Here is an 11,576-nt window from a genome sequence, read left to right as displayed (position 1 = left end):
ACTATAAAAAAATCAATTAACATGATGCTATGACTTGATAATGATAACCTCAGATAATGTCATGTTATCTAATACGGCACTATTATATTAGATAACATATTATCTGACTGCAGTTTTACCTCATGAGACTGCAAATTGCTAACTGTATTTCTTTTTATGAAAGCTTATGGGAAAAGAAGCGTTTTTCCCGCTTATCTTTATTACAACGAAAAAGAAAGGAAAACACTGACGAGGATAACAACAGATTGTCATAACTTTTTATATTCAAAAGTCAAAGTCTCTTTGGTGTCCATTCAAATGGACATAAAGGTTCACAGGAAATATAGTAACACAAACCGAACTTACTGTACAGAAGTACGGCGGAAGTAGTCTTTAAAAACTCTGTACGGTAAGTTCGGTTTGTGTTTCCCGGCAGGTTTATCTCCACCTGGAAGCAAACCAAAGCACACTAATAAAATACTGATCTGTTGCTTTTATCCACGTGTTTCATTGTGATTTTTATACTTCTGATGTACTTTGGTTTTAAAACTGAAAAAATATTTTTATACTTTTACACCTCGTTACTGCATGTAAAGGCCCAATTATGTGCTATCAGCCCAAACTGTTACCATTACTTGTTATAATTTTGCTTTGTTAGGAAAACTCTTTACATTTAATTAAGATGTTACTTTATTTGCAGCTGGACAGAAACTGTAGAGACTTTGAAATTCCATCATATAGACTTGCTGTTAGTGTGATTTGATGCTAATAAATAAAAGAGCAGTATTTCATTAGCCCAACACACAGGGTGATCCGCGTCAACTCGCTAACGGAGTTTTGCTGCATTAATGCGGTTGTGGCGTTACTGTCATTTTAACGAGATTAACGCTGACAGCACTAAAAACATTTGATCTAACAGCTTAACCTCTTTTTAAATGCTTAAAAAGAAACATGGGGAAGTCCAACTACAAATCTGAAGTCAAGTAATAATAATAAATAAATAAGTTTGGATTAATTTGTTACTGATTTCATAAACTTTGATTCATACTTTCATACTTTGAAGTGTAGTTTAACTTGTAGAAGTAATTGTACTCAAATTTCAAACTCAGAATAAATTCAAATGGATCCTTTTTGTAAGCCAAATAATGAGATATTTTCAAATGGTGTAAGTTTTTTTTCCCATTGCATGTTGACTAAACATCCAAACAACCCACTGTCAAATAAATCAAATCAATTTACGCTGCAGCTGATACCTGTTAACAGCTGAAACAACGGTGACACTTAGTGGAAAATATCCAACACTGCGAGTTACAGTGAAGACACATAATGCTCTGACAGGAACACTGAATTATTACAGCTGTGCTCATGTGTTAAATACTAACATATGTGCATACTTTGGTGTATGTACGCAGATTTATAAACACTACTTGATAAATAGCACTGCTAAAGTCAATGTGTTTTTGTGTTACTTCTTTGTGATAAAGAAAAATGAAAAAGTTAATTTTTTGTGCATTATTAGGTAGTGCCAAGAGCCATGGTTTCACCATCATTACCAACAATTTTCTTATCCATTTATAATAACACAATTTTAATACGCACTTATTTACTGGAGGCATGTATGCATATCTCCTTGCTTTTAAAGTATATGAAAATATATAACCATTTAATTTATGAATATTATATATGGTTGATAGATGTGACATGCAAATTTTAAAGTTCAGGTGAATAATTTCTGCTTAAAATAATGCATTCACTTCATGAATTCATGTGATTAAGTATTTTCCAAGGAATAGGTTGGGGCAGTACAAGGTGGCTCTATAGTATAGCGATTTACACATCAGATCAGTTGTACCTGTGATATGTCCTGGCAATCTGTCATGGCCCAACAATAATTATGCACACTTCAGAAGATATCCCATCCTGTCCACAGTTACTGGTCTTATGAATGCAGCTTCTTGTGTCCAATTGTCCAGTCCCATAGTACGCGCTGACCATTAAGCATGTACAGTGAAGTATGTATATGTATTTAGCTGTGTCACAGCATTTCCTAATTGTACAGCAGTATTCGTTTTTGCCATTAGATGCCAGTAGAGGCCTTGGTATGTCATTTTATCCACAACAAATTTACATCCAGCGCATGGATCCAGAAAAATCCATGTTCCTCTCAGAGATGGTGGCTGTTGGATGTTCCAAGTGATTGATGTTATTAGATTGAAAAGCTGCTCACTAAGAAATGTATCGAGTTCCTTATTATGTCCCTAATTAATTACATAATGAGTTCCTTAATAAGTGTAATATCTTTAAGTAAAAGAATTTTTAGGCTGGATAGGACAGCATATAATACCCAGTGGGGCATGAGCTGCTTGGTTAAGAATGGGTGGTGTCTGTTTTGGTCAGACTTTTGAAATGTTTGGTCGCCTATAAAATCTGCCAACATGTATCCTCCTCTGTGGCATTGTGAAGAACACAACAAGCTTATGTTGGATCAGAATATATTAACTCATTGGTGGCAGGCCCTAATTCTCATTGAGGTCTTCCCTGATCTGGCCTAGCTTGTTGTTTCTCTGTTTCATCCTTTATCTTCATTGTCAGTACAGTTTCATGTATTTATTTCCATTTGGAGTTTTCATGCTTGTTTCCTCATCATTAACTGGGGACCCCTGCCTAATGTTGTCAATTCACTGTTAGCAGGCACCACCATCAGGGCACCATGAACAACACTTCATATCGGTTTGCTTTTTCATCTGTAAAATCAAATTGTTGTAAACTACACAACCAACTTTTTGTTGGCAAATTTGGAGCAAAAACAAATGTAATTTGTGCAGACTTACCAATTTGCAGGTGCTAATAAATTAGCATAGCATGTTAATAGCATTAACATCAACTGGCTGTGTTACCTGGGAAGCTAATTAGCCACGCATTTAATGTCAGAGAATTGAGGTGAAGTCTGAGTAAAATGACAGTGTTGTGTTGCAGTTTTAAAGTATGGGGACACAAGTTTGTAGCTTTAACCATTGCAGTTCATATGAGAAACAGCAGGAAAATGACTGATTTACTGATATTTATTCTATTTATGCTGTGATGAAATCAGAATAAGGAAGAGCGAACATGAAGATAAGAGGGCAGAGAGAGCAGGTAAAATAAAATGATTAAACCCTGAAAACAAGCACAAGGTTAAAAAAAATAGAAGAATAGCCCAGACTAATATTTGGTCCAATCAAAATAGATTAATTTACTTACCCTTCTATAAGTCAAGTGAAATACAAGCCATCTTTTCATCTGACATGCAATTTTCAAGTGTTTCTTAAATTTGTCCAGGATTTTAGATTACACATAAGGCAAAAGTATGATTTCAGTGGAAGGTTAGCAGTAGTAGAATTTAATTATAATTATTATACAGTCACAGTAAATTACACACCGCTTCAAAAAATTATATTTGTACTTGCCACCCTTTACAAACTTGTAGATAGTTTTTAAATAAGATTATTCAGACTGAATCAGCCAAAGCTAACACAAAGTTCACAGACAACATGATGTTTATTGATGGTTATAGTGTGAAAGCTGGAAACATTTTCTGACTATAAACAACTAACATTTGGGCATTCAGTGTGTGTTAGCAAAAGTTAACCGCAACAGAACAGTGGGAATGATTTTTTTGTTCTGAAACCTGGAAACGTGTTCAGATGTCTCGAAGAGTTCCTTGACCTGTCTGGAGTTCTTGGAGGTGTTCTTGAATACATGGTAACGATCGCCACAAGCTTCCACAATGCGCTTGAGATGAATCCGTTCACCAATAAACTGCTTCACATCACAATGCAGATTTTCTCCGTGTGTAAACAGGATGATTGTACGGTCGCTGATCCTGCCAAACTTGTTCTCCAGCTTCTCTAATATTCCTGCCTCACCATCTGTGAACCGGCCCAGCTGTATCACAAGTAATATCACATGCTGCCTTGACTTGCAGTACTGCTTACACACCTTGATTTCTTCCTCATCTACGGGTTGGTCTTCGTAAAAGAAGTCTGGGGTGTCGACCACACTAACCCATCTCCCAAACATCTTTACCGTTATCTCCTGACACTTTGTGGTCACCGGTGTAGAGCTTGGGTAAGAAAAAAAATGCTGAGCTGGTCTACTCTGATGCTTTCCAGCATTCAGGAGGGTGTTTCCTGAGGCACTCTTTCCAGTCCCAGAGTTTCCCAACAGAATGATATTAAATACGTTACCCCTGCCACCTGGAAGAAATAGTAATAGCAAACAGTCAGTTATTTGGCAACAGATATAACCTGAGACGTAACAGAAAGGATCAAAACCTTATTTATCTAACCTCTTTCTGCAGATGAAGCAAACCACCATCAGCTGGACTGTCTTGGCACATTGTATTTTTAAGCAGGCAATGTCAGTTAAATTAACCCGACTGAGGTATTGTCTTCATGTATTAAGGACAATGCAGTGACTTTATAAAGCTGATGAAGCAAAGTGGGCACTGTCATGACAGATCACATTAGCTCACAGTATAAGTCTCACATAAAGTCTCACTGATTACTCAGAAAAGGAAGGTTGTTGCAGTGAAGCTGATCACGTGTGGAGAAGAGTGAAGCCCTGCTTAAAAAGTCTCCATCCTACTTTTTCTTATTATTAAGAACAATCCACCATTACAAACTGAAACCACATATTGCAAAAGAAATAAACCAGTTTTTGTCATATTATATCACCCAAACAGTTATATCTTATTAACACATATTAAATTAAGGGCACTATGTTGTTGGGAAAATTTGACAAATGTAGTATTCTGATTCTACTGGGTCATTATTTAACCACCAGGTCTAAACTATCCTTAGAATTATTATTATATAAAAGTATTCTCATTAACTTAGCTCATATGAAACACAGTTTGGATGTGTAAGAAAACAAATTGCTGCTGAGATTAATAATTGATAAACATGTATTAAATTGAGTGCCAAATCTTAAATACTTTTTATTTCTATTTAAATAGCTACAGAAATACTGTAATTCAGTCCTGAATGTATATTTGAAGTTTTTAAACTCCTGATGCTATGATATTAAACACAATACTTTTAATGTGATAGAACCATTGATGCCATGAAGTAATTAAATTAACAAGACGTCACTTACCTGAACACGTAGCTGAGCTCATCTTGGCAGCTTTCTTAATGATGTGCTGACAGTGTGCAGGTTTCAGTGGAGTATTTGAAACACCTTTGAGGCTCCTGCTGTGTATACTGAGAAAATAGATCCACCCACTAGATGGGCGGAGCGCTATCATCTACTTCACACTCAAAGAGTGGAATGCTGCTTCATTTCATTCCAACAAAAAAGTCACAGACTAAACATCAGCAAAAGAAAATCAGATTTATATTGCTGTAAAAAGTTAGATAAAACTTGTCAAATTTAATGCAATATAAAACGTATATTTTTCTGCAGGTCCTCCAAAGAAGGATTGTTACAGTATTACTGGCCAAAGAGGTGTTGGTCAATAATACAGGCAGGGTAATTAGTTAGATAAAATGAATTCATGATTGGCCAGTTAAATCTCTCTGGTCAATGCTGTTGGCATTCTGGTTGACTCTAAAAGTACAGAAATTGCAAACTGCATCTATTTGTCCTCTCCTGTGGCTCACGTCTTCCTGTTGGTCCTTCAGATAGACAGGCTCTCTGAAGAGGGAAAAGTCAGATTTAATATTTTGTGTGTCTTTCTGTGCCATTTTCAGTGAAATATAGGGATTAGGATATTTGCATCATTACATTCTGTGAAACAACAGCAATGTGAAACAACTAGCTGTACTGTTGCTGTGGTTTCGTGTATTCATTGTTTGTACATAGGTGAAGGAAGCAGACCAACCAGTATTCCCTCCTAACTTTTCACAAAATGATGCTTTGATAAGACTGGTAGATGTTTCATTTCTACAAAAACAAAGAACAGCGTGAAAAGTGTGTCCAAAGCAGAATTCCTTCAAAGTCTGAGGTAGACCCCATGAGAGTGCAGGTAAACCAGGTAAACCAGGTACTTTTGTTGCCTCAAAACACAAAGGAGGTGGTGGAACTTCCCTGCACAATGCCGAAATTATTTAAATCATATACTCTATATAATAGTTTATATCAAATAGTGATGATAAATCAGTGCAAACAAAGATCACATGGAGATCCCTGTGGGTTAATCATCCTGCCTCTTCCACTGAGTATTCCCATGATCTTTGTGCACATCTTAAATAACTGTGAATCTCTTCACCTGGCAAGTCATTGGTTTCATCCAGCCCCATCCCCATGCTTCATGGTTTCAGGAATTTTACAGCATTTTTTAAGCAGTCTTTTGCAATGTCAGTTTAACCTGATATCACAGTAAAGCGTGTTATAGCCACGCCAGGTCCACCGTGTCCATTTCATGCTTTGGCTTGACATTAATAACACATTTGCATGTATGTACATGTTAGCCGCCTAGCCTAATTGTGTTTGGCAATTAACGACTCTGGAATGTACTTCATATGTTTTTTTTTCTCACTACAGAGGCTTGGCTTTAAATCTCTCCCCCTGCTGGTAATGCAACTTCTACATCCGTGTCCATTTTCTCATTTTGGAGAGGCAAAGCAAAAAATAGACATGGTGCAACAGTGTGTCTATTACACAATTTGCCATGATACTGGTTTGTACAGTTTGTGCATATCTTTACAAATACTTATCACTTTAAATTAAGAAAGACAAGAAAGACATTAGGTTTAAAAATGAAAATCATGAAATATGTCCTTGTCATGTCCAAAACAAAAAGGCCTTTTATGATAGGACTTGATAAAAAAAAAAACAGATAGTAGCAATGGCTGAAAGACATATCCATCTTTTCTGGTAAAAAAACAAAACAACAACAACAACAACAACAACAACAAAATAGATCTGCTCTGTCCTGCTTATCTCAACAAAGGGTTCTTTTTATAACTTTTTAAAAACAAATATATAATTACTATTTTTTCTATTTTTATGTATTTATTTCACAAACTTGTTTAAAAAAATGTTTATATAAAAAAACTTGATCACATCATTCTCACAGTACTGAATAGTACTAGATGTACAGTCACGTACAGCTGCAAGTTTCAGCGCACAGGTTTGCTCCATTTGTTTCACCCCTTACAGCACCTGTTTTACCAGGATGCTGTTGGTGACTGATGGGGATCAAATTGACATCTTGGAAGGACTAAAAATAAATAAATAAACCAGCAACTTGCACATTGCCTTAATTCTTTAAACGTCACCTATCTGATCTAAAAAACTCTCCAAGGGACCATCACTTTTTTCTCCTGCAGCGTTGATGATGGTGAAATCCTTGATAAAAGGCATGCTTTTCAGTATGACTCAGGAACTGCACAGATATGTACTGCAAGAGATTAAGTTGACTGGTTGCATGATTTAACACTGCACATGTTTTTGTTAGTGTAAATGACAGTAGGCCAAAAAATATCCTGCTGAACTTGTCAATCAAAAAAATCAATCAGTCAAACTCTGTTTGTGTAGCACATTTCATGTAGGTTAGAACAATTTTTTCAGATGACTTACAAGCCAATGATAACACAGACTATGTTTAGCTTAAAGTACAAACAGGCATTCATTGTTAGAAGCGACATGAAGGCTGCAGAAAGACCTGTTTCTACTCACCAATCATCACAGTGGTGTATTGTCAGGACCCCTTAGTGTTAAACTGTAACAAACCAAAAAGCCATTTGGTGTAATCTTTCAACACATATGTGACAGGCTGGGTTAACACCATGAGGCCCCAAGCAGATGTGTTTCACTGGAAAAGTTTGCTTTATAATGTGAAAGTCTTAAAATTGATTTTTCACTTGGTTAGACTACAGAACTAAGTGGAGGCACAGGAGGAGCCTGTCGCAGGTCTAAGTATCAACTGTCTCCAATACCTATTCACTCATACTTTAGGATCAGGATGTGACAACCCACACAGTACTAAACCACCTAAAGCACAGAGGGTGCTATCTGATAACACTCTTAAGTGACTGTAACTGTGCATTCAGTGTTATCATCCAGGGCATCCTAATCAGCAAATTACAAGACTTACAAATCTCCAAATCTCCCCACCTTCACCTGCATCAAAGACTTCCTCACGAACTGCCCACAGAAAGTCCAAATAGGACCCACCTCTCCTTCTCCCTCACTGGAGCACAACAAGGCTGTGTGCAGTCCTTTACCACTATTGAATGGTACTAGGAGTACACTGACTTGCTCCTATTCTCTAAAGGACCTTGTATTGTGCTCAGAGATTTGAATCTATCACCATGTTTAGAGTAGATGTACATTTAGCTGTATACCCTGAAGAAATTTTACAGAAGTAAAAAAAGCTGGGAATCCTTATGAGACTGATGATCAGTGCACAGGGGAATAGGTCCTTTGGCAGCCATTCAGATGTACAGCGGTCCCTCGTTTATCGCAGGAGTTACGTTCTAAAAATAACCTGTGATAGGTGAAATTGGCGAAGTAACCAGTGTTTACAATTATTATAAATGTTTTAAGGGCGTAAAACCCCTCACTACACACTTTATACACTTTTCTCTGACAGGCACGAACATTTTCACATTTTTCTCTCACGTTTAAACACTCTCAAAGTTCCAAGATTCGTAGAAAAATAAGTTCGGTATTATAGAATGAAACCAAAGATCAAACCCTGTTTTCAGGTCCAGAACATGGGAATAGAGCAGCTGCGAGAGAATTCAACATTAATGAATCAATGGTACGGAAGTAGAGGAAGCAAGGAGAATGAGTTGAGGAAAGTTTGACTTATCTGACTGTTTTGTTTTGTTTAATGCGCCTCATAATCCGGTGTGCCTTATGGTCCGAAAAATACAGTAACTTCTACCTTCCTTTAGCTTTAACTTTTTGTGCTGTGGTTAACATGTTCCTCTGCCTTTTGGGTGTTACTGCAGGTGCCTTTGATGATGCAAAACGTTTCGTCGACATTGTTGTGCTTGTTGGGGAGAAAACTTACAGGCATACAGTGCAGCACTTCAGAGTCACACTGCCAACGATCGAAGATTTATGTAAATTTAACAAGCTGAACACATTCTGTACTGTACAGGAGCCAGGGTATGGAGGAGATTTATTGACAATGGTCTACAGCTGATACAATGTGCTGTGAAAAAAAGAAAGAAAGAAAAGCATGCAAAATTGCACAAAAAAAATCCACGAAACAGCGAGGCTGCGAAAGATGAACCGTGTTATAGCGAGGGACCACTGTACTTCCAAAGTGACCGGTCATTTATTGTATGATCAATGACCACCAGGTGTCACTATTGTGTTACCTAGACAACCAAATGTTCCTGACAACCAGGAATTTCTGTCAATGAGATCCTCAGTACTCCTGTTGAAATGTGCTTGGCAGAGGATTCTGGGTGTTGGACTTCAGTCTGCGGTTAGTTTTTAAAAAAATAATAATTATTATTATTTTTAGCTCAGATGTAGAACACACACAGGCATATATCTTTTGAAATGACATAAAGTTAAAAGAGACAGAATAGGGGTTTTACGTTTCCCTTACTCTGACACTTTGATTTTGATTTGACTCACTGTTTTTTTTCTCATCAGTTAAGCAATGAACAATGTGCCAGTACACATTTTTCATTGCCAAACTTAGATAGCAGATGCCCCTGCTGAACTGCTGTGGATGCTGTGAGGTGGGATTATGGGAGTTGTTGGCTTTGTATTGGTAGGAGAATAACACATAACACATTTATAACAGCTACATTTAGAGAGCACTACAGGACTCACTGTCACTGGACTGGGATGTTATGTCTGGGCTCTCTTTGATCACAACAGGAACCCTGAACGATGGTGAAGACCTTCCCCTATGTTTGAGGCTCAACATGCTAGTGCATGCATGCTTTGTCAGGACCCCTGGTTGTTACATTTTTACAGAACCCCAGAATCCTTTTAACTTTAGGTTTTTAAAGAGTAGGATATCAAACAGGCTCTAATACAGTTCCCTCAATGTCTGAAAAAGACACCATGAGGGACATGAGTCCTGCTTTAGGACTCAATAGGACTCATTAGGTCATCCAACAAAAGGTCTAATAAGTATATGCCATAGTGAGGCATCCCTCTGTCAAAATTCACAAGAGTCACTATTCCTCCTGCAGTTTTCTTGTGCTCAGGGTTAAGGACACATCTGTTGTTTTATGGGCAATAATCTGTGAGTCATGGTGTTCAGAGCATATCTTCTATTTAAAAACTAGGGTAAATAATGTGTTGGCTGCTAACTTCAAGTTCTTTGTTCAAGCATTCCAGTATGAGTACTAGCAAGAAGTATGTAGCTTTTCAGTCCAACAATTACAACTACCCTTTCATTCAACACCAGATCTTGACAAGCTGTACTTTCCATGTTCTGCCTGTCAATGAGATTTGGAAAAAAACCCAAACATTGCATGACTTTTATTAGGTGGCACCACATGAAGAACAAAAGGACATGTTTCTACAGCAGTCAAAGGGAAAATGATTGCAAAAACTGCCACAGACTCAACAATAGAACCTGGAAATTCACTCCATACCATGCACCTCTTGACCCAGATCTTTTTTTTTCACAGTGTCAAAAGATGCTTTCAGTTTTTTATTTGTGAAGCTGTGATATGAAGTGTATAATTAAAAAACAAGAACAACAACAACAACGAAAAAAGTTTAAAAAGTACCTTTCAAAAGTGATATCTGCTTTTTCCTACTTTAAGGTTTTTGTATTGCTTTCTTTCTTAGATACACAATCACTAAACCTGGTGAAGCTGTGGCTCTTTCAAAATGAGAAGTATAATTTTGGTAGCAGTCCATTGTTTGGCAACCAGCACTAAAGTAAATGACAGCAAAATATATTTTGGTTTGGTTACAGGACTCTCAGGTAAGAGCCTTTCAGCCAGGAAACTCACTGCAGCAGCTACTTATATTTTTTTTAAGAATGTCAAACTCAAGATGATGTATATATTTACAATGATATGATGAAAAATGTCCAGTATTATAAAGACAGCTCCAAACAATTTCCCACACTCGGTTCAAACTCAAGTTTAGCATTTGATCACCAGGGTGGTCTGAGGGCTCAACGTCCTCTATAAAGGGCTTTGAGGCAACTGTTGTTGTGATTTGGCACTATATAAATAAAACTCTTTAGCTGCTTTTTTTTGTGGAAACTTTTTTTTTTTAAAGTTTCCACAGAGTCCAAACTCTGTAGAAATAGAGGCAGTGCATTCCACAGTCTGAGTGCAACAGTTTGGAAGAATTGGTCTGCTCAAGTTCTGAAATCTCAAAAAATGGTATGCTTAATGGTGACTCTCCCCTATCACTTAAAGACTTTTTCAACATTCTTCCTTCTTTAATTTCCACCATTTAATCCTCACCTCTGTCTTGACTCACTTCCTTTTCTTGATTGTCAAAGTCATCCTACGATGCTGCCCTGCGACATTCTGTCTAGGTCGTCTTACAGTCTCTTTCAGATTGCACCTTCTGCATAAGATAGTCTACCTTTGTGCACATTCATCCATTCTTTTAAGTTACCCTGTGTTCCTCCCTCTTCTTTAGTATGGGTTCACCACAGCCATTTCCAT

The 11,576-nt window shown here is 37.2% G+C and overlaps 1 pseudogene; it reads right to left on the bottom strand.

Moving 5' to 3' along the window:
- Window positions 1-3,602: 3,602 nt before the first annotated feature.
- On the bottom strand, window positions 3,603-6,266 carry LOC146570459 (GTPase IMAP family member 7-like; annotated as a pseudogene).
- Window positions 6,267-11,576: the final 5,310 nt, after the last annotated feature.

Source organism: Mchenga conophoros, linkage group LG7, assembly GCF_057382185.1.
Source record: "Mchenga conophoros isolate Kocher_MC1m ecotype Shallow Benthic linkage group LG7, M_conophoros_male_GT1.1, whole genome shotgun sequence".
Classification (NCBI taxonomy): domain Eukaryota; kingdom Metazoa; phylum Chordata; class Actinopteri; order Cichliformes; family Cichlidae; genus Mchenga; species Mchenga conophoros.
This window is presented reverse-complemented; position numbering and strand designations above follow the sequence as displayed.